General features: G+C 37.4%; 1 pseudogene; it reads left to right on the forward strand.

Moving 5' to 3' along the window:
- The first annotated feature begins 7874 nt into the window (after nt 1-7874).
- LOC114703023 lies at nt 7875-10386 on the forward strand (annotated as a pseudogene).
- The last annotated feature ends 17371 nt before the right edge of the window (nt 10387-27757 follow it).

Below are 27757 nucleotides of genomic sequence, written 5' to 3' on the forward strand. Positions count from 1 at the left end.
GAGGCCAGGTACTGTGTGGCAGTGCTGTGTTTCCTGCATGGAGGCACTGGGAAGCCATCGCATGAAGCTCTAAAGGTGGAGCCGAAGTTTCAATGAAGCCTCTCGTGTATTGAAGATACCATGACCATGGGAAATCTGCCAAGGAAGCCTGCAGACATGAAGGAAAGCTCACCCAGGAAAGAGACAACAGTGCTTCACACAGCATACCTGAGGGAGGGCTGCCCAAGGATGTTGTAGCACGGTTTATGCCATCAAGAGCCCCGGGTGCTGGGGCATAATGCTGAAGAATTTTGCAATTTCCTTGCTTTGCTCTGGTCTTTTCTGGCTGTGTCTATGCCTCTATTTTAGAAAAGGAGTTTTTTTTTGCCTTAATTCTGTGCATTGTGTACTTGAAGTTTGTAACATTTTTAGAGTGGACAGAGTTAAAAGATTGCCTTAGGTTTCAAAAGACACCATGGATGTTGAACTTTTGAACACTGTTGGGACTCTAAAGACTTTGAGGCTTCCCACTGGTTAACTAAATGCATTTTGCATTGTGAGACAGACTGCCACATGCCTTAGAGGAGGAGAGATAGGATATCATTGCTTAAAAGTGATGTGTTTAAGTGTCAAATTGATAAGGATGGAACTTGTGATAGTCACTGTTCATTGACAAGTTGTTGGATTTGGAACTACCTAGGAAACACAGCTTTGGATGTATCTGAAAGTAATTCCAGGGAAGCTTAACTAAGGAGGCAACACCCACTCCAAGGATTCCTATAGCATGGGATTGCAGACTGAATAAAAAATAGAAAGTGATGTGAGTATCACCACCACTTCTGTCTCTCTCTCTCTGTCTCTGTCTGTCTGTCTGTCTGTCTGTCTCTCTCTCTCCCTCTCCCTCTCTCTCCCTGTTTCTGACTATAGATGAAATGTTTTTCTGTCATTTCTGCCCTGCTGTGAATAGGTCATACATGTTTCCTTGAATCATGAGCCAAAACCAAGTATTTCCATTCTTAAATTGATCATGCTAAGTATTTGGTCACAGTAACGAGAATTATAATAAATGCAGATGAAAAATAGTTTCACTCCCCTAAAAGCCAGTGTGCTCCTTCCCTGCTTCCTTAATGACCGACAACCAATAGTCTTTGTATCGTTTCTATGGGCATCTCCCTATAGACAGCCTTGTCAAGTTAGCTTTTTCATTTAGGTTTCTTTTCGGGATTTGTTATCACCTTCCCTTCCAGCTCTAAACAAAGTTCCAGTGTCTCTATGAACACAAGTGTAGTTATTTGCTCACATTCTGAAGAACCTCTGATTTGTTTTTAAGTTTTGGCAGTTGTGAATAATCCATGAGAAGGTTCTTACATGGACATAAATGGCAGTTCATTTGAGTAAATACCAGAGTATGATTACACTAGCTTCTGTGAAAATATCTGCTCCCGGCTTTCTAAATTGAGGAGCTGTAATTCTCTGCATCTAATTACATGCCTTTCAGCTTTACAGTTTTACTGGTGCCTTCCCTTTGCTGCTAAATCTAAGAAGAATTATTGATCTTTCCATTTGTTCAGTTTATTATTTATTAGGAAGAAGTGATAGCTTCTAAGTTCCTTACTACAAACCAGAAATACTAATTTGTTACATTTTTAGTAATAAAACAAACAACTAGACATGTAGATACTGAAATACTTTGGCAACAATAGCTACTGAAATAATAATTTAAGTAAATAATCAATTCTGAGTAACAGTCCTTTTGTACATATCAGAGAGCATATTGGGAGACATTTGGAAAATATTTGCCCCTAGTAAGAATAGTTCTTAAATGTAGACATTTGATTAGGAGAGAAATAAAATCTTCTCTACTGGAACATTCTTCTTCTGTTTTTCTTTTCATCTGTTTTCTAACACCACAAAGCTAATGTTTGAATCTCTGCTCATGGTTCTCATTCACTTGGAAAAAAAACTGTCGATGCCATAATTTTGGTGCAGAACATATTCATACGGGTGCTTCTCCTTCTCACCCCTGGGAAAGGAGTTTGGTATCTTTAAGGGCAAAGCTGTCTTATTGTTGTAGTCCTTGTAGCTAGGATCAAATCCTTGGTAGGAGCAGCAGCATGTGGCACAGCTTGACCTTTCAGATCAGGCAGATTAAGAATATTATATTTTTCCCCCAGTCAATGCATGGCCCACGGTTAATGATTACTTAAAGCCTAAATCCCCCAGCTGATTTTCTGTCATTTGGAAATGATCAGAGCCCATGTCCAGCAAAATCTGGCAGTGACATTTTGGCAAGCTCTTTCAACAGCAGATGCTTTCAGAGAGGGTGGGTGGGAATGGAGGGCAGGAGCAGCCTGTAATTCAAGTAGAATTTGTTTTGTTTACAATTCACCTCTACAACCTTGTTCTTGGTAGTGATGTGCTGACATTGGAGACTCTTAGTGAGGTACTGAATCATGTATCTTCATTGCCGAGGAATACTATTGCCTGTTTTCTTGTTCCAGAAGCACAATTGAGAATTCTATTTTCATTGAAAAACAGAATTAATTGTCAGAAGTACATTAAAGCATGCACTTCAGAAAATACATTTCTTTCTTTAATATCTATCAGGATAACTGTCATAGGTCACTATGAAGAGAAATCTGGAATGTTCTTCTTTCTTAATCCTAGGCAATAACCAAGGATTAGAATCAAATCATGCCAGTACCAGGCATGATATCCCTCTTGGTAAGCAGGCCTTGGTTCCAGTTATATAGCTGTTGGTTATTGCCAAGATATAAGTGCCACAATTGCTCCTTTAGGCACATCTTACCATGTCGGTCACTGCTGTGGTTCATAGGCTTCACAATGGATAGGACTGTTGGTTGCTTTCCTCCCTAGCAGTTTGCACATCTCTTTCTGGCCCCATGAAAGCTAGAGCTCAGGGAGGAAGCTTCAAGGTCAGTTCAAGCTCAATTCTTCTCAGTCCTGTGTCCAAAGTGTGTGGTAACTTCAGCAACAGAAATTTGACTTCTGCTACTGGGAGGTAAATAAGGTCAGTATCACTAGCCTATGTTGTTGGGGGAGTCTCTAGGATTCCCTTGGCCAACAATTGGAAAGGGGGCATGGTTATCATGGTGAGGAATAACATGAATAAGGAGAAAATGAATTTCCCTCCAACAGAATCTTGTGCATATTTTTCCTTTCTGTCCATTGTTTGTTTCTTCTGCTTCTTTCTTTCTCTGTCCTTATTCTTGTTTTTATTCATAGATAGATAGATAGATAGATAGATAGATAGATAGATATAGATAGATAGATAGATAGATAGATTGCAATTGAAAGAACTTTACGTCTTTTTTTTTTTTTTTTTTTTTTTTTTTTTTTTGAGCCAGGGTTTCTCTGTGTAGCTTTGCGCCTTTCCTGGAACTCACTTGGTAGCCCAGGCTGGCCTCTAACTCAGAGAGATCTGCCTGGCTCTGCCTCCTGAGTGCTGGGATTAAAGGCATACACTACCACCACCCAGCTGGAATTTATGTCTTCTTGACAAAGGGCCTGGTCTTCATGAAATAAACTAAGGTTTCTAGCCTGTAAGATTTCTATTGACTTCTACCATGTATTACACATTGGTGTGTTTTCTGAACACTTTCCTGTTATCCTTCAGTACATGTGGTCTGGAGAGTGGCCCACTACTAACTACTCACTCTATATAAGGCCACTCTTAGTCAAGTGCTTGGTTCTCCAAAATGAAGATTCTGGTGCCATCCATCACATTTCCATTCTAAATGTTATTCTATGAACTCTTCTCCTGTCAACAGTGGTTTCGTTTAGTGCTCTAGCTATATTTGTGGACATCAGCTTATGCACAAAGACTCTACATTGGAAAGGAATACCTAGTGGTATGAATTATTCTTGTTTGGTAAAATGAAACTGGAAGATGAACAACTAGTGGACCTATAAATCCTCCCATAATGTTATCTCTCTCTGGGTTTCTGCATTCGTTAAACAGCTGCACTAAAGTAACCTGTACCTACTTACAGCAGGATGATAGCCAGGAAACTTCACTGTTTTGGACATAAGACTTCCCTTGGGCCCAAAGCAACAGCTCCCTTTGTTGTGGTAATTCAGGAAGTAGGGAATAAAGGAAAGGAAAAAAATAATTTTACTATCATTCAGTAGATCAGTATATAGCCAAGTGGCCATACATACTACAAAGGAGGCCAAAACTGCACTTTCTAACTAAGAAAAATGTGTACCTGGACAAAAGTGCATTGTTTTGATACACATGACAATGGCATTGTCAAAGTATTAAAATGAGAGTGATTATTGTTACAGAAATACAGATACTGGCAGACTAGTTATATAAAATAGATGACCAATTTGGACTAGAAGATGACACTATCAGGTGAATTTAATACTGCCTAAATCATACTGTACAGAGAGTTTTTAATTAATGTATTGTTTCTTAGAGTAATTCCAAAATGCCCTCATTGGTCACTGCCTTTGTATCAGAGAAAACCAAGATAAGGAATATATTCTCAACAATTTTAAAGATGATATAAAAGTGAACAAAGAAGTCAGTTTCTACAATGAGAGAATTGAAGTTTCATAAAAATCCGGGAAGATTAAATAATGAACTAAAATAAAACAGGAAATAAAATAATTTAATTGGAAATGGACTTGAAGCTTCAAAGTCTTGTACAAGAGTAGATGGATATTTCAGTTTCAATACTAAAGATGAATGGGTTTTTTAACAGTAAATCCTTAAAACTATCTAGATAAATATGATAGAGGTCTTTAAACAGGAAATCACAAAGAAACAATTGAAGGACATGAATAAATTCCTTAAACAAAGCCAGGAAACACAAACAATTGGAGGAAATGAATAATTCCCCCACAGAAAGACAAGAAAAAACAAACAGTTGCAGGAAATGAATAAAACTGTTCAAGACCTAAAAAAGGAAGTAGAAGCAATAAAGAAAACACAAACTTAAGGAATTCTAGAAAGGAAAAAAATTAAAAATTCAAACAGGAACTACAGAGGCAAACTTCACCAACAGAAAACAAAAGATGAAAGAGAGAATCTCAGACATTGAAGATACAATAGAAGAAATAGACACATCAGTCAAAGAAAATGTTAAATCTAAAAAATTTGCTGACACAAAACTTCCAGGAAATCTGGGGCTCTGTGAAAAGATCAAACCTAAGAATACTAGGAATAGAGGAAGGAGAAGAATCTTAGCTCAAAGACCCAGAAAATATTTTCAACAAAATCATAGAAAAAAATTTTCCTAACCTAAAGTAAGAGATGCCTATAAAGTTATAAGAAGTATACAGAATGCCAAATAGATTGGACCAGAAAAGAAAATCCCCTTTCTACATTATAATCCAAATACAACATAAAAAACAAAGTTATAATATTAAAAGCTGCAAAAAGAAAAAAGGCAAAGTAACGTATAAAAGTACACCTATTATAATTACACCTCACTTCTCAATTGAGACTCTGGAAGTCAAAAGGGCCTGGACAGAAGTGCTGCAGACTCTAAAAGTCCACAGATGCCAGCCTAGACTAATAAAGCCAGCAAAGCTTTCAATCCCCATAGATGGAGAAAATAACATATTCCATGATAAAGTCAAATTGAAACAATACCTATCTACAAATCCAGCCCTACAGAAAGTACTATAAGGAAAACCACAGCATAAGGATGTTAACTATACCCATGGAAACAGAAGAAATTATCTCATACCAACAAAGCCAAAAGAAGGGAAACATGCATGTACACACACAACAACACCAACAAAACAAGAGGAACCAACAATCATGGGTATCTCTCAACATCAATGGTCTCAATTCCCCAATAAAAAGACACAAAGTATCAAAATGAATGCAAAAACAGGATTCATCCTTCTGCTGAATCCAAGAAACAAACCTCAACATCAAGCGTAGACATTTACTCAGGGTAAGTGAAAGACTTTTATGACAAAAAATGTGAAGTCTTTGAAGAAAGAAATTGAAGAATATATCAGAAGATGCTCAACCATACCATAAGGACATTTGCTCAACTATCTTCATAACAGCATTATTCGTAATAGCCTGAACCTGGAAACAACCTAGATGCCCCTCAATCAAAGAATGGATGAAGAAAAGCATGCACAATGGAATACTACTGAGCAGTAAAAAAACAATGATACCATGAAATTTGCAGGCAAGTAGATGGAACTAGAAAATATCATCTTGAATGAGGTAATCTAGACTCAGAAGGAAAAACATGGTAAGTGAAAGGCTTTTATGACAAAAATTTCAAGTCTTTGAAGAAAGAAATTGAAAAATATATCAGAAATGGAAAGTCTTCCCATGCTCATGGATCTGTAGGATTAACATAGTAAAAAATGCCCAAAAGAAATCCATATATTCAATGAAATCCCCATCAAAATTTCAACACAATTATTTGCAGACCTTGAAAGGCCAATATTCAACTTCATATGGAAAAACAAAACAGGTTAGCCAGGATAACTAAAACAATATTCAAAAATAAAAGTTGCTGGAGGTATCAGCATCCTCTATTTCAAATTGCACTACAGAGCTATATTAATAAAAAAAAACTGCATAGTATTGGCATAAAAACATACAGGTTGATCAATGGAATTGAATTGAAGATCCAGACATAAATCCACACACCTACTGATACCTGTATTTTTATTAAGAATGCAGAAATATATGATGGAAAAAAATCTCATCTTCAACAAATGATGTTGGTCAAACTGGATATTTGCATATAGAAAAATGCAAATAGATACATATCTATCACCCTGAACACAACTCATGTTGAAATGGATCAAAGACCTCAGCATAAATCCAGATACACTGAACTTGATAGAAAAGAAAATTGGGAATAACCTTGAACACATTTTCACAGGAGACTACATTTGAATAGAACACCAGTAGATCAGACACTAAGACTGATAATAAATGAGTCCTCAAGAAACTGAAAGCTTCTTTAAAGCAAAGGACACTGTCAATTGGACAAAGTAGCAACCCATAGAATGGAAAAAGATTTTTACCAACTCCATATCTTATAGAATACTAATATCCAAAATATACAAAGAACTCAAGAAACTAGACATCAATACACCAAATATATCAATTATAAAGTGGGGTACAGATCTAACCAGAGAATTCTCAATAGAAGAATCTCAAATGGCTGATAAACACTTAAGCAAATGTTCAATATCCTTAGCCACAGAAAAATTCCATTCAAAACTACTTCAAGATTTCACCTAATACTTGTCAGAATGGCTAAGATCAATGACACAAGTGACAGCTCATGCTGATGATGATGTGGAGTGAGGGGAACACTCCTTCATTTCTGGTGAGAATGCAGACTTGTGCAACCACTATGGAAATCAATATGGAAACTCCTCAGAAAATGGGGGAATCAATCTACCTCAAGACCCAGATATACCACTCTTAAGTATATATCCAAAGGACCTCAGCCTACTACAAGGACACCTTTTCAACTATGTTCTTTTTGGCATTATTCTTAATGCACCAAACTGGAAAAAACCTAACTGTTCCTCAACTGAAGAATGGATAAGAAGAATGGATAAAGAATATGTAGTACATTTACACAATGGAGTGTTACTCAGCAGCTAAAAAAAAAAAAAAAAAAAAAAAAAAGACATGAAATTTGTAGGCAAATGAATGGAACTAGAAACAATCATCTTGAGTGAGGTAACCAGGACCTAGAAGACAAATCAGTATGCATTCACTTATAAATGGACATTAGCTGTCAAGTAAATGATAATCCAGAGAGGTCTGGTGAAGAGGAGGGGTCTAGAGAGAATGCATGGGTCTCCTTGAGAAGGGGAAATCAAAGAGATTTCCAGTGGTGACAGGAATGTGAATGATCAGGAGCAGGGAGATGAGATGGGGAGACAGTGTTGGGGGAGATTCAATTGGAACTGAGGTGCATTTGGGAGAATATGGAAACTTCCTGGAATCTTTGCCGGTGATCCTAGTGAGGACCTTTAGTAATAGAGGTTAAGGAATCTGAACTGGCCATCTCTTGTTGCCAGTCAAGACTTCTAGTGTCTGGACTAGGTTGTATTTGGTTGAGTTGTTGACTGAGGGGGGCCTGTGGAGATCCCCAAACAACCCAGGTAGATGCTAGGATAGAAGGTTGCTCTCTGCACACTGAAAGCAGGGCCCCATTGCCAAGGATAACATCCACACAGTTAAATGAATGTGAAAAGGCTGATCTGGTACCTACATGGAGCCTTCATTTCTGTGTTCTAATCTCTTTGGCAAGGAAAATGCTTTGCAGGCTACTGAAAGAGAAAACTGGACACCAACCCAGCCATAAAACCTCAATCAGTCCTGCCTGCAAGATATGCTGGGGCAATGGTGGATCAGAATGTGTGGGAGTGGCCAACCAATGTCTGATTTAACTTGAGGCTTGTACCTTGATGGGGAGCCCAAGCCCAACACTGCTTGAATCACCAGGAACCAGAGACGAGATAGCCCAGAGACCTAATAGAACCAAAATTACTGGTCCACAAAACAGCAACAACAATAATAAAAACCAATGAAATGATTCCTAATGATATTCCACTATACTTATAGATTGGTGCCTTGTCCAGTCATCATCAGAAACTTCCTCTGACAGCAGATGGGAGAGGATGCAGAGACCCATAGCCAGACATTATGTGGAGAGAGTCTAATTTTGAGGTCTTCATCAGGTCCCACCCTGAGGAGCTCATGAATCTCTAGGAAGAGGAGGCAGAGTGTGGAATGATTGTAGTATTCATGGGGGATGGAGGAAACCAGGAGAACATGGCTCTCACTGAATCAACCAAGTGGGGCACATACAGGCTCACAGAGACTGAAGTGGGAAGGATAGGGTCTGCAGTGATCCTGCACCAGGTCCTCTGAGTACATGTTGTGGCTTTTAGGCTGGTGCTTTTGTGGGACTCCTAACTGTGGGAGTGGGTGAGTCTCTGACTCTTTATCATGCCCTTGGGAAACTTTTCCTCCTGTTTGGTCGCCTCATCCTGCCTCAACATGAAAGCTTTTGCCTTGTCTTATTGTATTTTTTTTTTTTTTGGTTTGGTTTGGTTGTTGTGTCTTAGAGGCCTGCATTTTTCTGATGGGATACAGAGGGAGAATGGATTTAGGGAAGGGGGAGGTGGGGCCAGTTGGGAGGAGTGTCGAGGGAAAACTGCAGTCAGGATGTATTGTATGAGAGCAGAATCTATTTTCAATTTTTAAAAAAGAGTGCATTTTCTCTTATTCTGAAGCTTATCTCTGGATTCTCTATATCCCCACCCCCCACACCAGGCCTAGTTCTTCCTGCCACCTGTTATACAATGAGACCAGATTTTCCATGTTCATGTTTCTTATCTCCATCCAATCCCTTGGTATATTCTCCAGATAATGTTTTCTTGTAAAACACTAAGTAATTAACATATACCATATAGTCTTATGTAGCTTCAGGACACAGAAACTATACACCTTTGAGTGTTAAAGTCAAAAGTGCAAGGTGTTAAGAATCTAGAACATATCTTTCCTCTCAATTTTATTATATCCTCTTTGAAAACATATTCAGGTGTATTGAGTGATTTTCCTGGGGAGATATCAACAAATATCCATTCACCCCAGAGAGGACTCCAAAGACAGACTAATTAAGCAGTCCTACTCTAACTTAGTGAACCAGGGAGTTTAGTAGAGTTACTTAAAGAAATATTGGTGAGGGTTTACTTACAGAGGCATGAATAACTCATTGTGACCAGGCTTCCTACCAGTTGGCTGGCCAAGACTGGAAGTGATAGTTCTTCTAGAGGCAGTAGGGTTTACAGGGCAGTGAGAGTGGGGATAAAGCTTCACTGATACACTCTGATTCTCATGGCTATGCTGGGATTGAACCAAAATTGAATACAGGACAAAGACCAAGACCATAAGAACTACCCTTGGTGCACAACGTCCAATGAGTTTGCCATGCTTAACCAACCACAGATCCAGCAGTTCAAAAAGGCCTTCAACATGAGTAATCAGAACAGGGATGGCTCCATCTACAAGGAAGATTTGAATGATATAGTTGCCTCACTGGGGGAAATCTAATTGATGAAAATCTGGATGCCATGATGTATGAGGATCCAGGCTTCATCAGTTTCACCGTATACCTCCACTGTGTTAGTGAGAAGTTGAACGGTATAGATCCTGAAGACCTCATCAGAAAGGTTTTCACCTGCTTTGATGAAGAAGCCACCAGCACCTTCCAGGAAGAATACCTGAGAGAGCTCTTGACACCACGAGTGATTAGTTTAAAGATGGGGCTGTTGAGCTGTATAAGAGAAGACCCTGTTGACAAAGAGGGGAAGTCAACTACACTGAGTTCTCAAACATCCTTAACATGGATAAGAGGCAAGGATGACTGAAGAGAACTTCAAATTCTAGTCAAATGCTCGACTGGGATATTTCTGAAGTATTTCATTGGGAGCCTATTACATGCCCTTAACATTACAGCCTTTTACCTTTCTTGTTTTGTATTTATTCTTACCATTTAAAAAAAAACACTCATCTTTATAATGAGATTGAAGCTGGGACTTGCTGTCATTTTAGTAAAGTTAGGTAATTTAACTTATAAGCAGCCATGTCCCTTCCAGATAACTGCATTCCACATAGAGAAAGTTAATCTGTCTTTTTGTTGTTGTTCTGAATGATAGTTAACCTTTCTGATGAAGAACAGATATTAATGAAAATCTATTATCCATAAGTAGGTCTTTTCTACAATTAAATTAATCACATACCTTTTTCTCCTATTTAAGCTCTGTTTTCTAGTACTTCAGTTGTCTTTGTACCATATATTATATTCTAAAATTGGACTTTTGAATATTCATTTCATGAATTTATTTTGAATTACTTCTATTAACATTATATATGCATTTTTAAACAAATTACTGCCCTAGTTGCTTTTGGAAGTGTTTTTTTTTTCATTTAGTTTTCATGAGGATATTTTATAATATGAAATGTAATATTTAATAACACAATCTTTAATTATATGAGAAATAAAGCTGTGCATGGTGATTTCTAATTGGAATTTAATAATTTTCATGAGGAATGATAAAAATATAGTCAGAATGGTCTATGAACTTGGTGACTTTTTTGTGGGAAATGAGAAAAAGTTAGTTTTGAACTGTGGAATTTAAACTGGCGTGTTACACCTTGTCCCGTGGGGTGACGCTTCAGTTGTACATTGGCAAACACTCTCTTGAGTCACAGTGTTTTCTTCTGGCTCAGAGCTCTTTGGAACCTGTGGGTCTTATTTTACCTCAGGAGCTGCTGGATTTCACACCTCCATCTGTCACCCTTCTAGATCTTTCCTCTTGAGCTTATTAGCACTATCCAGCAGCTATCTTCAAGATACACTTCCAGGAGTAATAAAAGTTCTGTGCAAGGAGCAAAAAGGTTTCTAATTCCCACATGTCAGCACTTCAGGTCAGGCCGGTTGCCAGTGACTAATAGCATTTAAACAATAGTTCATTCAGGTGAGATGATTCACTAGATGTTATTATTCAAAAGTGAGAAGAAAATAGGCTGATTTTGCATCTCAAAACTACCAAAGTACACAGAAAATGAAGCTAGAGGTCCAGTTCTTCATCCAAGCTTCATAGGTAACTTGTAACTTGACAATGAATTTCTTCATGACCTTTCAACATCTCTGTTTTCTTGTACGTACAATTAAGAGAATTTCGCCTGTCTTATGTGCTCTTTGTGAAAATAGAATAACTCTCAAGTTACAGGGAACTAGGTGTATTCAGTATGTATGTCATCAATATTATGATTTAGAAGCTTAAAGATATAAGTGTATAAATTGAGAAAGGCAGCAAAAGAGAGCCAATGTGATTAGTGGTTATTCACTTGATTTCTCATCTTGCAGTTGCATTTGGGAGAAAGAAGCTATTTCTAGTCTATTTGATTGGCTTTCAACTGAAGGTGTAAAATGAAAATTCATTTCACAATCTAGAGTTTGTTTGACAAATTTTAGCATCATAGAAATTTGCATATCCAAGCTCCAAGGCTAGCAGTTTTGTGTGTGTGTGAATAAACTCAGTAGATACTCACTCTTGGTTTCAAATCTAAATCTGTTACATCTAGAAATGAAAATGTATTCTTATTTATAGACCTCCAGCACATTTGGATCATGATAAAGAAAAGCAGATTAAGCCGGGTGGTGGTGGCTCGTGCCTTTAATCCTAACATTCGGGAGGTAGAGGCAGGTGGATCTCTGTGAGTTCAAAGCCAGCCTGGGCTACAGACTGAGTTCCAGGAAAGGTGCAAAGCTACACAGAGAAATCCTGTCTTGAAAACCAAAAAAAAGAAAAAAAAAGAAAAAAGAAAGGCAGAATAATTATTATAAAATACTCATATATCATAATAAATAGTGTGGCTCTATGATTCCTCACTGAGTATCAAGCCACCATCCAAGATTACCAAAGTTTCCTGATTTGACTATGTTTTGACACTCAGGCATCAATCAAGAACAAGTTTCAGCTCTGTATGGTTAGTGGGAAAGTACATAATAAGTATTATTTTTCTTTTAGCTTCTCCTTATCTACATTACTATACTGAATAGTATTTACCTGTGAAGCCTAGAGTCATAAGTAACTACATTTAACAAAAACAAATAAAATAAATAAATAACATGTAATCTTTAAAGCCAAACATTGATATTATCCATAGCATGGAGCCTTTACTAATCTTTTAGTCAATATGAATAGCAACTTCACATAGCTAAAAGCTATGTGATCTTATCTCAGCTCTCTAAAAACTCCCAAGACTGATTCCATACATCAGTTTAATAAATATCCATGCTCTGTGTTACATTCCTGTTTGTGTCCCCTAATGTGTCCAGTATGGTGTCATGTAACAAATAAAAAGGTATTGTAGCTGGGCAGTGGTGGTGCGCCTTTAATCCCGGCACTCGGGAAGCAGAGCCAGACAGATCTCTGTGAGTTCGAGGCCAGCCTGATCTACAGAGCAAGCTTCAGTACAGGCACCAAAACTACACAAAGAAACCCTGTCTCAAAAAAAAAAAAAAAAAAAAAAAAACCACAACAACAACAAAAGGTATTGGAGTTGTGGAATTGGGAAGGTCATAATGAAAAATCATAATAAATCATTGCCGCTGATTTATATTTATTTATATTAAATAACTGAGTATTATTTGATTACAGAATGAGAAACTTAATGTATGAGGCATGAGATTTTTTTCTTACAGTATTTGAAAATATACTATGGAAGAAATATTGAAGTGAGTGAACAATGGGTAGAGGTTTTAAACAGTGATGTTCTCTATGAATGAATTCAGCTTCAGATAAATACACTTCATTATCTGACAGAAAAGGTCACTATCAGATAGTAGATCTCAGAGACAATATGGAGAGAGGCTCAAGCTATTGAGAAATCAATGTGATAAGGACCCTTGCAAAGGTTAAGGCTCTCAAGGAACTATTTGAAATTGCTGTTAGTTGTGGGGAAATTTAATAGTGTGATGTTTTGAGGTGGTAAGTTGTCTTATCTGAGGTCTGTGAGAGCATAGGCAAAGTTCATAAGAAAAATACAATTCTGACTTATGTCTTTAAATCTTACATGCTTTTCCTTACCTCTTAGATAAATATAAAAATGCATGGCTAGGGACAGAAGGGCTAAGTTATTTACTGAAAACCTTGAAGTTTCATTCATCTTTCTGTGGGATATAAAGATTGTCATTTCATCATACAGATTGCTGCCAACTGGGAATTTGCTGTCTGGCATGGGACACAGACAGCAATGTCTCTGACATTGCAAATTGGCACTGGTCAGTAGAAGTTATAAAACATTTAGGCCATGTTTAAAATCTCAGTTAACTAGCTTTGTTGTATGAGTGTGTGATATATAAGACATGCAATTCCTGCATTGTCCTTCAAAAAAATACTGGCCCTGGTGACTGTGCATGCTGTCAGCACACAGACTTTACCTATTTGCCTCTTCAAAGAGACAAAGGAGTTACCTTAATTGCAGAGATGTACCTTTATTAAATTCATGCCCTTCAGATAATTATCCAGATGAACTGACAAAATGATGCAAGATTATAAAGTGGAGCTATTTGAGCATTATTTAGGAAAACTGTGATCATCTTTATGGCTCCAGAGGTCCCTGCAGGGTCATCTAAACTTGGTGGTAAGCCTACTTTGCACCCTAGCCTCTCTGTGGGCTGACTTCTATTTATCTGTTTTGCTTCTGCAGACACTGATTTCTTAGTTTAATTACTTCACGTTAAACATTGTTGTACGTTAGTTAGTGGGGAGAAACAAATATGGAAAGGATGAAATTGACTAACTTAAAATATGGTATTTCTTAGCAACATAAGAAAGGATTCATAAGAAGTAATGATCAGGAAATATCAGAAAATTCTAGAGACTATGACTTATGTATAGGTCATTCTCATCAGGACAAATAGACTGTGAAAAAAGGCTAAAGAAGGTAGATTAACAGAGTATCCCAAACTGAGGTGGGAGGTTGAAGAAACTTTGAAGTTACCACTGTGACAACAGACTATAGCCCATCACTTATAGTAGGGGAATGTGAGCATGTCACACACAACATGAAAGATAGCACAACAATAGCTTTTAGAGTGAACATGAGAACTGTTTTAATAAATTCCAATGGAGCCAGCATGGAAGATGGATTTCATGACGAAATGGAAAAGCAAAGGATGGCACTTAGTAAGCTGTTACAACAGTCAAGCAATCATGCTATGACGAACGCTTGTGTAAAATCAGGTGTTGGGTGTGTGTGTGTGTGTGTGTGTGTGTGTGTGTGTGTGTGTGTGTGAAAGTAAAGTTTGGAAATGTATGAGGACCTGTCCAATGTCACCCAGCTAAAAGCTGTCAGAACTAGAGTTTTAAAACTAGTTTATGTGAATTAATCCAGTTCCCCAAACTGCTACTGCATATCTATCATTCGAGGAATTAAATTTCAAAAATCCCATGTTATAAATAAATAGTAAAATGTGTTTTTTCAATCTCCATCCATGATTTCTTAGATGCCAACATATGTTTAAGCTAGGCTGTCCCTAAGTTGCTATGTCACATGGGATTATGAGGAGTAAGTTACCAAAAATTAAACTTCTCATTGAAATCAATTACCTTATTTCCTGGTGTCTTAATCTGTTGTTATGTTTTTTTTTTTTCTCCCTGGGAAAAATGAACAAAAATCTATTCACTACAGATAGGGCACCAACAACAGACCAAAGAAACAATTCCATTCATCTGGTCCAATTTAGTGACCAGTGTGTCTATTGGGGGTTACTTACAGGAATATGAATAAGGGGTTACTTACAGGAGCATGGGTGAGTAAAGCAGCTACTTCACTGAAAAGCCCGCTTCACATAGACAAAACTCATAAAATCTATATCCTTTGGAGGTCCTAGCATGACCTTCAATCAGGTCAGCTGATTGGCCTCCGCTTCCCAGATATTGTTACTGCTAATGTGGTACTGGGGAGGGGTCCTTTAAGTTTTAGTGGCTTGCTAAGACTTCTGAGTTTGTTTATTTCCAAAGTCTCCAGATGTTGTTTTCCTCCCAAGTATTAAGGATCCTCCTTCCAGAAAGGAATGTATTATTTCACAGAAAAATAGCTATGCACCATCCAGTAATACATATGAGCGTCCCTTTGACAGGTACTTTCAAAAGTTTCATCATCTTCTACCTCAAAGGCTGAATTCTTAAAGAGAATCAACTGACTTTTACGTGATAACATTTCTGGGTCACTGAAGAAAATACAGTCTGCTCTCAAGGTTGTCTGAATTATTTTCTTTGGTAGTCACTCCTTAGTGGAAAAGCCACATCTCACATTCAAAAGAAAATGATATACAGAAAATCAACATTACAGAAGATCAGTGGTGCAATTGGTCAGTCCTGGAAACAGAAATGCCTTCATTCCATCAGTGGAGCTGGATAAAGTCTGAAATAAAGACTTACTCAAGAGGACCAATAAAACAATATTCAGATATCATCCAGTTCATAGTTATATCTACGAGGAGACACCAAATATATCTTGAAATAATACTACATTGAGAAGGACAGTGGTATTTAGAATATAAAGAAATCTGTTGAGTGATAATAAACTTCCTTAAAGTTGTTGGCAAGATGTCTCCCAACTATCTATTCAGTTATCTTTTATCTGTCCAATGAAAAGATAATGTCTATAAAGGGGACCTATTTATACTTTTCTTCAGTTCAAATTATATTATATGTATATACGCCATATATTTCATTGTTAAAGAATTCAGTGCAAAACCAATACATTCTGCTTTTTAATCTGTAAAGTGTGCTATCAAATATGGGAGAGTCCTGTAAGTTCAACATGGGTATCTACCACGATGTTATATCCCATTCCATGAAAATAAAACTGCCTTGTCAAAAGTAATGTATGTCTTAGCACTCATCCCTTTTCATTATCTTTGTATGCAAAGCTAACTTTGAAGAGGGCACAGAAAGAACTACTACCTCATGGTTATATCCCATGCTAATGTATTATAGGAAAGGACAAGTCAGGACAGAGTCATACAAAAGAAGTGCAGGACTAAAGTTTTTTGTAATTGTGGCTTAAGCACCTTCAGATAATGTAATTCAAATTTTTAGAGTAAAATTTATCTTAACAAGTCAATTGCATAGAATAATCATATCAAGTAAAACATCAAGCAGGTTAGCAAAAACTGCATTTTGTAAAATATATATGCAATGTGCTTTCATAGTCACAAAAAAATTTGAGATTTTATGAAGTCATTGGGCTCATTTTTGGGTTGTCTGAGCTCATACGATGGATATATAATATTTGTGGAGCCAATATCTATCAGTGGTCCAGAAGTGACATTTGGGACTCATAGTTTTCCTTTGATGATCACACATGATCAGAATACAGTTGGATCCTTTTTAGCATTAAGCTTTCAGTTTTAATACATTCTCTTGGGAAGCCTTCCTTGGCTACCCAATCTACAAACTATTATATACATATACAAACATATATTCATATACATACATACACATGTACATGAGTAGGCTCTGTTTTTTTAATAGCTGTACTAATTTTTACATGAACACAAACAGTGTGTGATGGTTCAGTACACTCTTGGCATCCTTCCTTATTTTTGTCTTTCTGTTACTGTAATTATTTTGTATGCCGTATTGTGTGTTGAACCCAGGGCCTGTTCATGCCAAGTAGTACACAATTCAGTTACATCATTCACTTATGGTTGATATTTTTTTGTAATCATTCTAACTGAAGTGAGGTGAGACCTTGTGGTTTTTTTTACTTTTAAGAATCTTTTTTTACATTCCAATATTCTAGGTAGCTAATTCCCATATGACTTATCATATGATTACATAATATTATTTTGCCTTCTAGCTGTTTACTGTATGTAGAGGTTACTTATCAACTTATACCTAAGCTCCTCAAAGACAGAGATAAAATCCTCTGTTGGTTTCATAATTATTCATAGTAGTATTTTTTAAATATTTAATGTTTTTGGAGAAATTTATATTTGGGCATCACATCTGAATCACTCCTGAACCCCCCCCTTACCCTCCCCAACCCAACTCCTCTTTTGCCCTACTCCAAAATTCATGTTTTATTATTAAACGTATACACACATGTATATGTGTATATGCTTATAGACATACACTCAGTTTAGTTCATTTGGCTTTACTCATATATGCAGAGTTGACCACTTAGGGACAGCTGTGTGGGAGTTCGTCTTTGGAGGTGTCTGATTTGCCCACTCTCAGCAGCCATGGACCATCCGTACTTCTTCATCTAGGACTAGAATCGTGGAATTTCCCGTCTTCCTTCGCATACCAGCTGTTGTCACTATGCTGGTCTTGTTCAGACAACCATATTGTTGGGTGTTCATGGGTTCCCTTTCTATATTATGTCTATATCTTGGACACACAAACTATCAACAGGCAACCTGGGCCTACAGCTTTTATAATCTTCCCTCCACCTCTTTCATGATTTTCCTTGAGCATTAGGTTTAAGGGTTTTGTTGCAGACATGTTAGTTGGAACAATGACTGACAGACTAAAAGGCTAAGGTTGTTATTTAGGGAGATGGAAGTTCCCATACCAGTGAGTAGAATGGCATCCTCAGGAAAGGCCATCAAATTTCTTCTGCTGTTTTCCAAGGAATTGATCCCTAAAAGTACTGACCATAAGCTATCATACATGTGTGGTTGATATATTGTGCACCCCAATAAACTTACCTGTGGGTCAGAGAACAGAACAACCACTATATTAAAGATAGAGTTTAGGCCGTGGTAGCACACCCCTTTAATCCTAGCATTCTGGAAGCAGAGATCCATTTAGATCTCTGTGAGTTCAAGGCCACACTAGAAACAGCCAGGCATGGTGGCACACACCTTTAATCCCAACACTTGAGATCTTGCTTGGAAAAGACACGCACCTTTAATCCTAGAAAGTGATGACAGGAAGCAAAAAGGTATATAAGGCATGAGGACCAGGAACTAGAGGCTTTTTTAAGCTTTTAGGCTTTTAGCAGCAGTTCAGCTGAGATCAATTCGGATGAAGACTGTTTTCTGTTTGAGAAAACAAGATTGGCTGAGGAGTTGGTGAGGCTAGCTGTTGCTTGTTCTGCTTCTCTGATCTTTCAGTGTTCACCCAAATACCTGGCTTTGGGTTTTTTTTTTTTATTAATAAGACCTTTTAAGATTCATGTTACATACATAGTCTGGTTTAAAGCTGAAAAAGAGCATTCTGTAATGCTCTCTAAGATTCCTTGAGAAAAGTGTATACAGCTGCATCAAGCCTCTAATTGTTTTTCCATTTCCTAACTAATCAAATGTATACTTACCTTCATTCCCATTTCTGTTGATCTCAGAACCACAGAAAAATAAGGCAGCTGTTTCTCCTCTCCAAAAGATTAGTTATTTCTAGTGTAGGCTATTGCTTATATTTAGATGTTAGTTTTTCTTTCCTCTTTTTTTAAAACAAAAACTAAAGAGTTAAAAAGTATTATAGTAGTGTTAAAATATCACATTTTTTGCAGTATAGTAGTGACTCTTGATGGTCATGACATTGACAAAATTGTTTCTAAGACTTCATCAGTGACTACTACAATTAGCCTTGTTATAATTAAACATATATGTGGTTAAGAGAGTGACTTCCATTTGACCACAGCATGAACTTGCTCTTGTCTGATGCCTTTTTTATATCTACAGAAAGTATCACACTGTTTTTCTATTAGTATAGTTTACTACACTGATAGTTTCCTGAATATTGAGACAAATACATTCTGAATGTGATCAGATTGTTTTTCTTCTCACTCAAAATCCATGGAATGATATTTAATTTAGATTATGTATTTATATTTATCAATTAAATGCCTTATACACTTAATTGATTTCCATTCACATTTCAATCTTAATACTAATTTGGAAATTCTAATTTCATTGTTAAAGTGACTAACGAACATTATATTGGAAAATTTTCATTTTCATTATGGCTCCAGAACTATAAAATCAAATCAAATATATTTGTGCCTTAATAATTTGAGAATCATCACCTTATGAATTAATTTGTCTTTTAAGAAAATAAAATTAGGGCTCAGGGATGGCTCAGAGGTTAAGAACACTGGCTGCTCTTCCAGAGGTCCTGAATTCAATTCCCAGCAACCGCATGGTGGTTTACAACCATCTCTAGTGGGATCTGATGCCCTCTTCTGACATAAAAGCATGCATGCAGATAGAGCACTCATATACATAAAAGAAAGAAAGAAAATTAAATGAAAATATAAAAGATTACTATTCTTAAGCTCGTGTTGATTATTTTAGCTTCTCTCTAGGAAACAGGAAAGATAACTATCTCTTCTAATCTAGCAAATGTAGCAGGCTTTTACTTTTTTGGGCTACCAGCCAGCTCCCAAACCATGACACAGAGACTTAGATTATTAGTCATAAATGCTTGGCCTTAGCTTATGCTCATTTTTGGCTGGCTTTTTTTCTTTAACTTAAACTAATGTTTATAATCATCTACATTTTGCCTCAGGGCTTTTTACCTTTATGTATGTCCTATTTTGTGTCTGCATGGCTGACCCTGGGCATCTCACCCTCCTTCTCCCTCATTCTCTCCTTTCTTCTCCTGTCTCAAGCCTAGATTTCTCCTCTTATTTATTCTCTCTGCTTGCCAGCCCTGCCTATCCCTTTCCTGCCTAGGTATCAGGTATTCAGCTTTTTATTAGAGCAACCACGTGCTTTAGTTAGGCAAGGTAAATAGAAACACATCTTTACATAATTAAACAAATGCAGCATAAACAAAAGTAACACACCTTTACACAGTTAAAGTAATATTCTATAGAATACACAAATGCAACACATCTTGGCCTAGTTAAAATAATATTCCACAACAAGTAAAGGATGAAAAACAAAACATAGAATGGGAAATAGCCTTGAATGCATGGCACAGGAGACAACTTCCTTAATAAAACACCAATAGTTCAGGCACTAAGATCAACAATTAACAAATGGGACCCCATGAAACTGAAAATCTTCTGTTAAGGCAAAGAACACTGTCAATAGGACAAAACAGCAGCTTACAGAATGGGATGATGGAGAATTCCAAATTAGACTCTCTCTCTGCATAATATCTGATGTGAGTCGCTGCATCCTGTCCTTTCATTTCGCTTCCAGAAGAAGCCTCGCTAATAACTGCTGGACAAGGTACAAATCTATGAGTATAGAGAAGATCATTAGGAATCATTTTATTGATTTGTTGTTGTTGTTGTTGCTGCTGCTGCTGCTGCTGCTGATGTTATTGTTGTTTAGATCAGTTGTGTTTGGTCCTACTTAGGTCCCTGGACTATCCAGTCTCCAGTTCCTGGCCATGCAAGGAGTAATGAGTATGGGGCCCCTGTCATGGAGTGGCCTTAAATCAAATCAGACATTGGTTGGCTACTACCACAAGTTCTGTGTCACCATTGCCCTAGCATATTTTGCAGGCAGATTGTAGGTCAAAGGTTTTGTGCCTGGATCGGTGTCCACCTTTTTTTAGTAATCAGCAGAGTAAGTCCCTGCAGCAAAAAGACTAGGACATAGGGGAGAAGGCTCAATGTAGGCACCAGCTTGACTTCTCCATGTTCAACGAGTGTGTGTGTGTGTGTGTGTGTGTGTGTGTGTGTGTATGTTTTCTTTGGCAACAGAGCCCTGCTGTCAGTTTGCAGAGAGCACCCTAGACCCACCTTTGGAAGCCTTGCCTAGATATAAGACATGAACAACTGTGATTCTGTATGGCCCATTACTAGGAATCCTCACTAGGATCACCTTTATAAATTCCAGGAAGTTCTCACTCTACTACATTTCTACAGAACCCCCAAGTGCCCCCCAATTCTATCTGGCTATCCACACACTCTTTCCCTTCACCCCAACCTGATCCTTTGCTCCTGTCCCCATTCATCCCCATCTGTCCATAAAATCTATTCTAATTTTCCCTCCCAAGGAGATCCCTGGGTCATCGTTGCCACACCCCCCCACTCCCAGACACCTCTTTACCTAACATTTCTGGATCTATCTCTTATAGCTTGGTTATCACTATCTCTTGTAGCTTGGTTATCATTTACTTAAAGGCTATTATACACTTATGAGTGAACACATATCATATTTATCATTTTGGATCTGGGTTACCCCAGACAGAATGATTTTTTTCTGGTTCTATCCAGCAAATTTTATGATGTCATTTTTAACAGGTGAGTAATACTCCATTGTGTGAATGTACCACAATTTTTTTTTTCCTGTTGAAGGGCATCTAGGTTGTTTCTAGTTTCTGGCTATTATGAATAAAGCCAAAAAGAACATAATTGAGCTCATGTCCTTGTGGTAGGATGGAGTGTCCTTTGGGTATATGCTTAAGAGTCATATAGTTGGGTCTTGAGGTAGATTGATTCTCAGTTTTCTAAGGAATTGCTATATTGGTTTACATAGTGACTGTAAAAGTTTGCACTCCCACCAACAATGGAAGAGCATTCCCCTTACTCCACATCCTTGCCAGCATGAGCTATCACTTATGTTATTGATCGTAGCCATTCTGACAAGAGTAAGATGGAATCTCAAAGTAGTTTTGAATTGCATTTCTCTGTGGCTAAAGACATTGGACATTTTCTTAAGTATTTCTCAGCCATTTGAGATTCCTCTATTGAAAATTCTCTGGTTAGATCTGCACCCCCACTTTATAAATGAATTATTTGGTTTATTGATGTCTAGTTTCTTGAGTTCTTTGTGTATTTTGAATATTAGTTGTAGTGGGTAGCCATTCCGGCTTTGATCTGGAAGTTCCAACCCCCATTGAGGCTTTGGTAACCGCCACACCTACAAGGTGGGGCCGAGAGAGGGCCCTGAAGACCCGAGATCCAGATGCGCTGGTTCTCTTGGTTCCTGGACCCTGGATACTAGAGGTAGACCGAGCAGAGTTCTCCAGAGAACTCTGCTAGACTGAGCTACACCTTTCCCAGACCCTGTTGCCTATCCCTTTACTTGTGAGTTACCCCACAAAATAAACCTTCCTTTTAACTATATGGAGTTGCCTTAATAATTTCATCAATAATTAGTCCTCTATTAGATATGGAGTTGGTAAATATCTTTTCCCACTCTATAGGCTGCTGCATTGTTCAATTGACAGGGTCCTTTCCCTTAAAGTAGCTTTTCAGTTCTATGAGATCCCATTTATTAATTGTTGATCTTAGTGCACTATTGGTGTTTATTAAGGAAGTTGTCTCCTGTGCCAATGCATTCAAAGCTATTCCTCATTTTCCCCTCTATCAGGTTCAGTGTATCTGGTTTTATATTGAGATCTTTTATCTACCTGGAATTGAATTTTGTACAAGATGATAAATATGGATCTATCTGCATTCTTCTACATGCAGACATCCATTTTGACCAGCAACATTTGTTGAAGATGCTGTCTTTTTTCCAGTGTGTGCTCACTGGGTTCTTCTTTATTTTTTTTCTGTTTCTTGTGCTTTTTTTTCTTTTTCTTTTTCATTTTTCTTTATTAAGAAATTTTCTACTCACTTCACATGCTATCCACAGACCCCCCCTCCCTCCTCCCACTCCCAGTCCTGTTTCCCAAGCCACCCCTCATCACCACATCCCCCAAATCAAGGTCTCCCATGTGAAGTCAGCAGAGCCCAGCACACTGAGCCTGGGCAGGTCCAAGCCCCTTCCCATTGCACCAAGGCTGTGCAAGGTGTCACACCACAGGCACCAGATTCCCAGAAGCCTGCCCATAGATCAGGGACAGATCTCGATCCCCCTGCCTTGGTGCCCCCCAAACAGTTTGAGCCAAACAACCATCTTCCATATCCAGATGGCCTAGTCCAGTCCCCTTGGGGGCTCCACAGCCACCAGTTCACAGTTCATGAGCTTCCACTAGTGTGGCCAGTCATCTCTGCAGGTCCTCCCATCATGATCTTGACGTCCCTCATCTGCAGTATCTCTCCTTTCTCTGATCAATTGGATTCCCAGAGCTCAGTCTGGTGCCTGGCTGTGGATCTCTGTATCTGCCTCCATCTGTCACTGGACAAAGGCTCTATGATGACAGCTAGGTTATTTGCTAGGATGGTGGGGTCAACCTTGTGAATTCCTGAGAGCCTCCCTTCACTGGGTTCTTTATAAAAAGTCAGGTGTCCATAGGTGTCTAGATTTATGTCGAGGTCTTCAATTCCATTCTATTGTTCAATGTGTCTGCTTTTATGCAAGTACCATTTAGTTTTTATTACAATAGCTCTAAAATCAGGAATGATGCTACCTCCAGGAGGTCTTTCATTATTCAGGATTGTTTTAACTATCCTTTTTTCCCCCATATGAAGTTGTTAAGAATTGTCCTTTCAAAGTTTATGAAGAATTGTGTTGGAATTTTGATTGGATTGAATCTGTAGGTTACTTTTGGTAGGATGGTTACTTTTACTAGGATCAATTCTACTGATCCATAAGCATAGGGGAATCTTTTCCATCTTCTGATTTCTTCTTCAAATTATTTCTTCAAAGACTAGAAGTTTTTGTTGTACAGGTCTTTCACTTACTTGTCTAGAGTTATCCCAAGATATTTTATAATATTTGAAAGTTTGTGAAAGGTGTTGTTTCTATGATTTCTTTCTCAGTCTGTTTGTATATGGGAGGGCTACTGATTTTTTGAGTTAGGTTGTATCCAGCCACTTTGCTGAAAGTGTATATCAGCTGTAGAATTTCTGAGGTGGAATTTTTAGGGTCACTTATGTATACTATCATATGTTCTGCAAATAATGATTTCATGACCTCTTCCTTTCCAATTTGTATCCCTTAGATCTCTTTCAATTGTCTTATTGATCTATCTAAAACTTCAAGTACTATATTGAATGATATGAAAGAGTGGCAACCTTGTCTTGTTCCTGATTTTAATGGAATTGCTTTGAGTGTCTCTATATTTAATTTGATGTTGGCTATAGGCTTGCTCTTAATCACCTTTATTGTGTTTAGGTATATCTCTCATATCCTTTATCTCTCCAGGACTTTTATCATGAAGGGGTGTTGCATTTTGTCGAAGGTACTTTCATTATCTAATAAGATGATCATGTGCTTTTTTACTTTCAGTTTATTGATATGTAATTTTTTGGATTACATTTACTGATTTGTGTATGTTGAACCATCACTGCATCTCTGGGATGAAGACTGCTTGATCATGGTGCATGATCTTTTTTATGTGTATTTGTATTTAGTGCGAAAGTATTTCATTATCTTTGCATCTATGTTCATAAGGGAAATTGGTCTGTAATTCTTTTTCTTTGTGGGGTTTGGGCATCAGGGTAGCTCTGGCCTCATATAATGACTTTGGCAAGGTTCTTTCTGTTTCTATTTTGTGGAATAATTTTGGGAGAATTGGAGTTATCTCTTCTTTAAAAATCTGGTAGAATTTTGAGTTAAAACTGTCTGGCCCTGGGCTATTTTTGGTTGGGAGACTTTAAATGATTGCTTCTATTTCACTCTAGGTGATATGTCAGTTTAAATTGCTTATCTAATCTTGATTTAACTTTGGTAAGTTATATGTATTGAGAAAATTTCCATTTCTTTTTGTTTTTCCAATTTGGTGGAGTACAGGTTTTTAAGATAAATCCTTATGAATCTCTAGTTTTTCTCACTATCTATTACTGTGTCCCACTTTTCCTTTCTGATTTTGTCAATTTGGATCTCCTCTTTCTGTCTTTTAGTTAGTTTGGATAAGGGTTTGTCTATCTTCTTGATTTTTCTCAAAGAACCAACTCTTTTTCTCATTGATTCTTTGTGTTGTTCTCTTTGCTTTTTTTTTAAAATTCAACCCTCAATTTCATTATTTCTTGCCATCCATGCCTCTTGGGTATGCTTACTCCTTTTTGCTCTAGAGTTTTCATGTATGCTATTAAGTTGATAGTAAGAGATCTCTCCAAATTTTTTATGTAGGCGCTTAGTGCAATGAACTTTTCCCTTAGCACCACTTTCATTGTATCCCCTAAGTCTGGGTATCCTGTGTATTCACTGTCATTGAATTCTAGAAAGTCTTTATTTCTTACTTTATTTCTGTCTTGAAATAAAGTCTCTCTTCATTCAGTAGAGAGTTGTTCAGTTTCCATGTGTTTGTAAGCTTTCTACTGTTGGTGATATCCAGCTTTAATCCAGATTGATAGACTGCTGGAAGTTATTTCAAATTTCTTGTATCTGTTGAAACTTTCCTTGTAACTGAGTATGTGGTCAATTTTGGATAAAGTTTTATGAGATACTGAGAAGAGGGTATATTCTTTTATGTTTGGGTGAAATGGTTTGTAACTATCTTTTAGCTGCTATTTTTCTGTTTAGTTTTTGTCTGGATGACCTGTCCATTAGTGAGAGTGTGATATTGAAGTCTCCCCACTATCAGTGTGTATGGATTAACATGTGACTTAAGCTGTAGTGGTGTTTCATTTACAAAAGTGGGTAACCTTGTGTCTGGGGTATATGTGTTAAGAATTGAAATGTCATCTTGGTGGATATTTCCTTTGATGTGTATGTAGTGTCCATCCTCATCTCTTTTGATTACTTTTGGTTTGAAGTGTATTTTGTTAGACATTAAAATGGCTATTCCAGCTTGTTTCTTGGGTTTATTTGCTTGGAGTATCATTTTCCAAATGTTTACCCTGAGGTAATGTCTGTCCTTTGTGTTGAAGTGTGTTTCTTGGATGTAGTAGAAGGATGGATCCTGGTTTAGCATAATTCTATTAGTCTGTATCTTTTTATTGAGGACTTGAGACCATTGATATTGAGAGACATCAATGATCAATGATCGTACTCTTATTTCATTATTATTAATGATGGTGATAGTGGTGGTGGTGGTAGTGTGTGTGTGTGTGTGTGTGTATGTGTGTGTGTGTCTGTATGTGTGCTTCCCTTCTTTTGGTTTTGCTAGTGAGAATTTATTTTCTGTTTCCATGAGTGGGGTTAACCTCCTTGTGTTGGAGTTTTCCTTCTAGCATCCTCTTTAGGACTGGATTTGTAGATAGATATTGTTATTTTAATTTAACTTTATCATGAAATATGTTATTTTCTCCATCTACAGTGATTGAAAGTTTTGTTGGGTATAGTAGTCAGGCCTGGCATCTTTGGTTTCTTAGAGTCTGCAGCACATCTGTCCAGGCACTCAATTGAGAAGTCAGGTGTAATTCTATGTCTGACTTTATTTGGTACTTGGTCTTTTTCCCTTGCAGCTTTTAATATTCTTCTTTTGTTTTGTATGTTGTATTTGGATTATTATGTGAAGAGGGGACTTTCTTTTCTGGTCCAATCTATTTGGTGTTCTGTATGCTTTTTGTAACTTTATAGGCCTCTCCTTCTTTAGGTTAGGAAAATTTTCTTCTATGATTTTGTTGAAAATGTTTTCTGGGTCTTTGAGCTGGGATTCTTCTCCTTCTTCTATTCCTATTATTCTGAGGTTTGGTCTTTTCACAGTGTCCCAGATTTCTTGGATGTCTTGTATCAGAAATTTTTTTAGATTTAACATTTTCTTTTACTAATATATATGGTATCTTCAATGTCAACACTTGAGATTCTTTCTTCCATCTTTTGTATTCTATTGGTGAAGCCTGCTTCTGTAGTTCCTGTTCAAATTCCTAAATTTTTCCTTTGGACAATTACCTAAGGTTGGGTTTTTGGTTTTGTTTTGGTTGGTTGTTTCTTTTTGGTTTTTTTGTTTTGTTTTGTTTTGTTTTTTGTTACTTCCACTTTTAGGTCTTGAATAGTTTTGTTTCCTTCAAGTGTTTGTTCTTGTCTTTCTTTAAGGAATTTATTCATTTCCTCCAATTGTTTGTTTGTATTTTGCTGGCTTTCTTTAAGGGATTTATTCATTTTCTCCATTTTTTTTCCTTTGTGTGTGTGTGTGTGTGTGTGTGTGTGTGTGTGTGTGTGCGTGCGCGCGCGCCTTCCTGGGTTTCTTTAAGGGATTTTTTCATTTCTTCTTTAGGAACCTCTATCATCTTTATATAGTTGGTTTTAAGGTCCTTTTCTTGTGCTTCAGCGCTGTTGGAATATTCAGGGTCTGCTGTAATAGGATAGCTGGGCTCTAGTGGAGACATATTACCCTGCCTGTTGTTGATTGTGTTCTTTTTTTTTTTTTTCTTTTTTTTTTTTTTTTTTGAGACAGGGTTTCTCTGTGTAGCTTTGCGCCTTTCCCGGAACTCACTCTGTAGCCCAGGCTGGCCTCGAACTCACAGAGATCTGCCTGC

Source organism: Peromyscus leucopus, chromosome 11, assembly GCF_004664715.2.
Source record: "Peromyscus leucopus breed LL Stock chromosome 11, UCI_PerLeu_2.1, whole genome shotgun sequence".
NCBI classification, from domain to species: Eukaryota; Metazoa; Chordata; class Mammalia; order Rodentia; family Cricetidae; genus Peromyscus; species Peromyscus leucopus.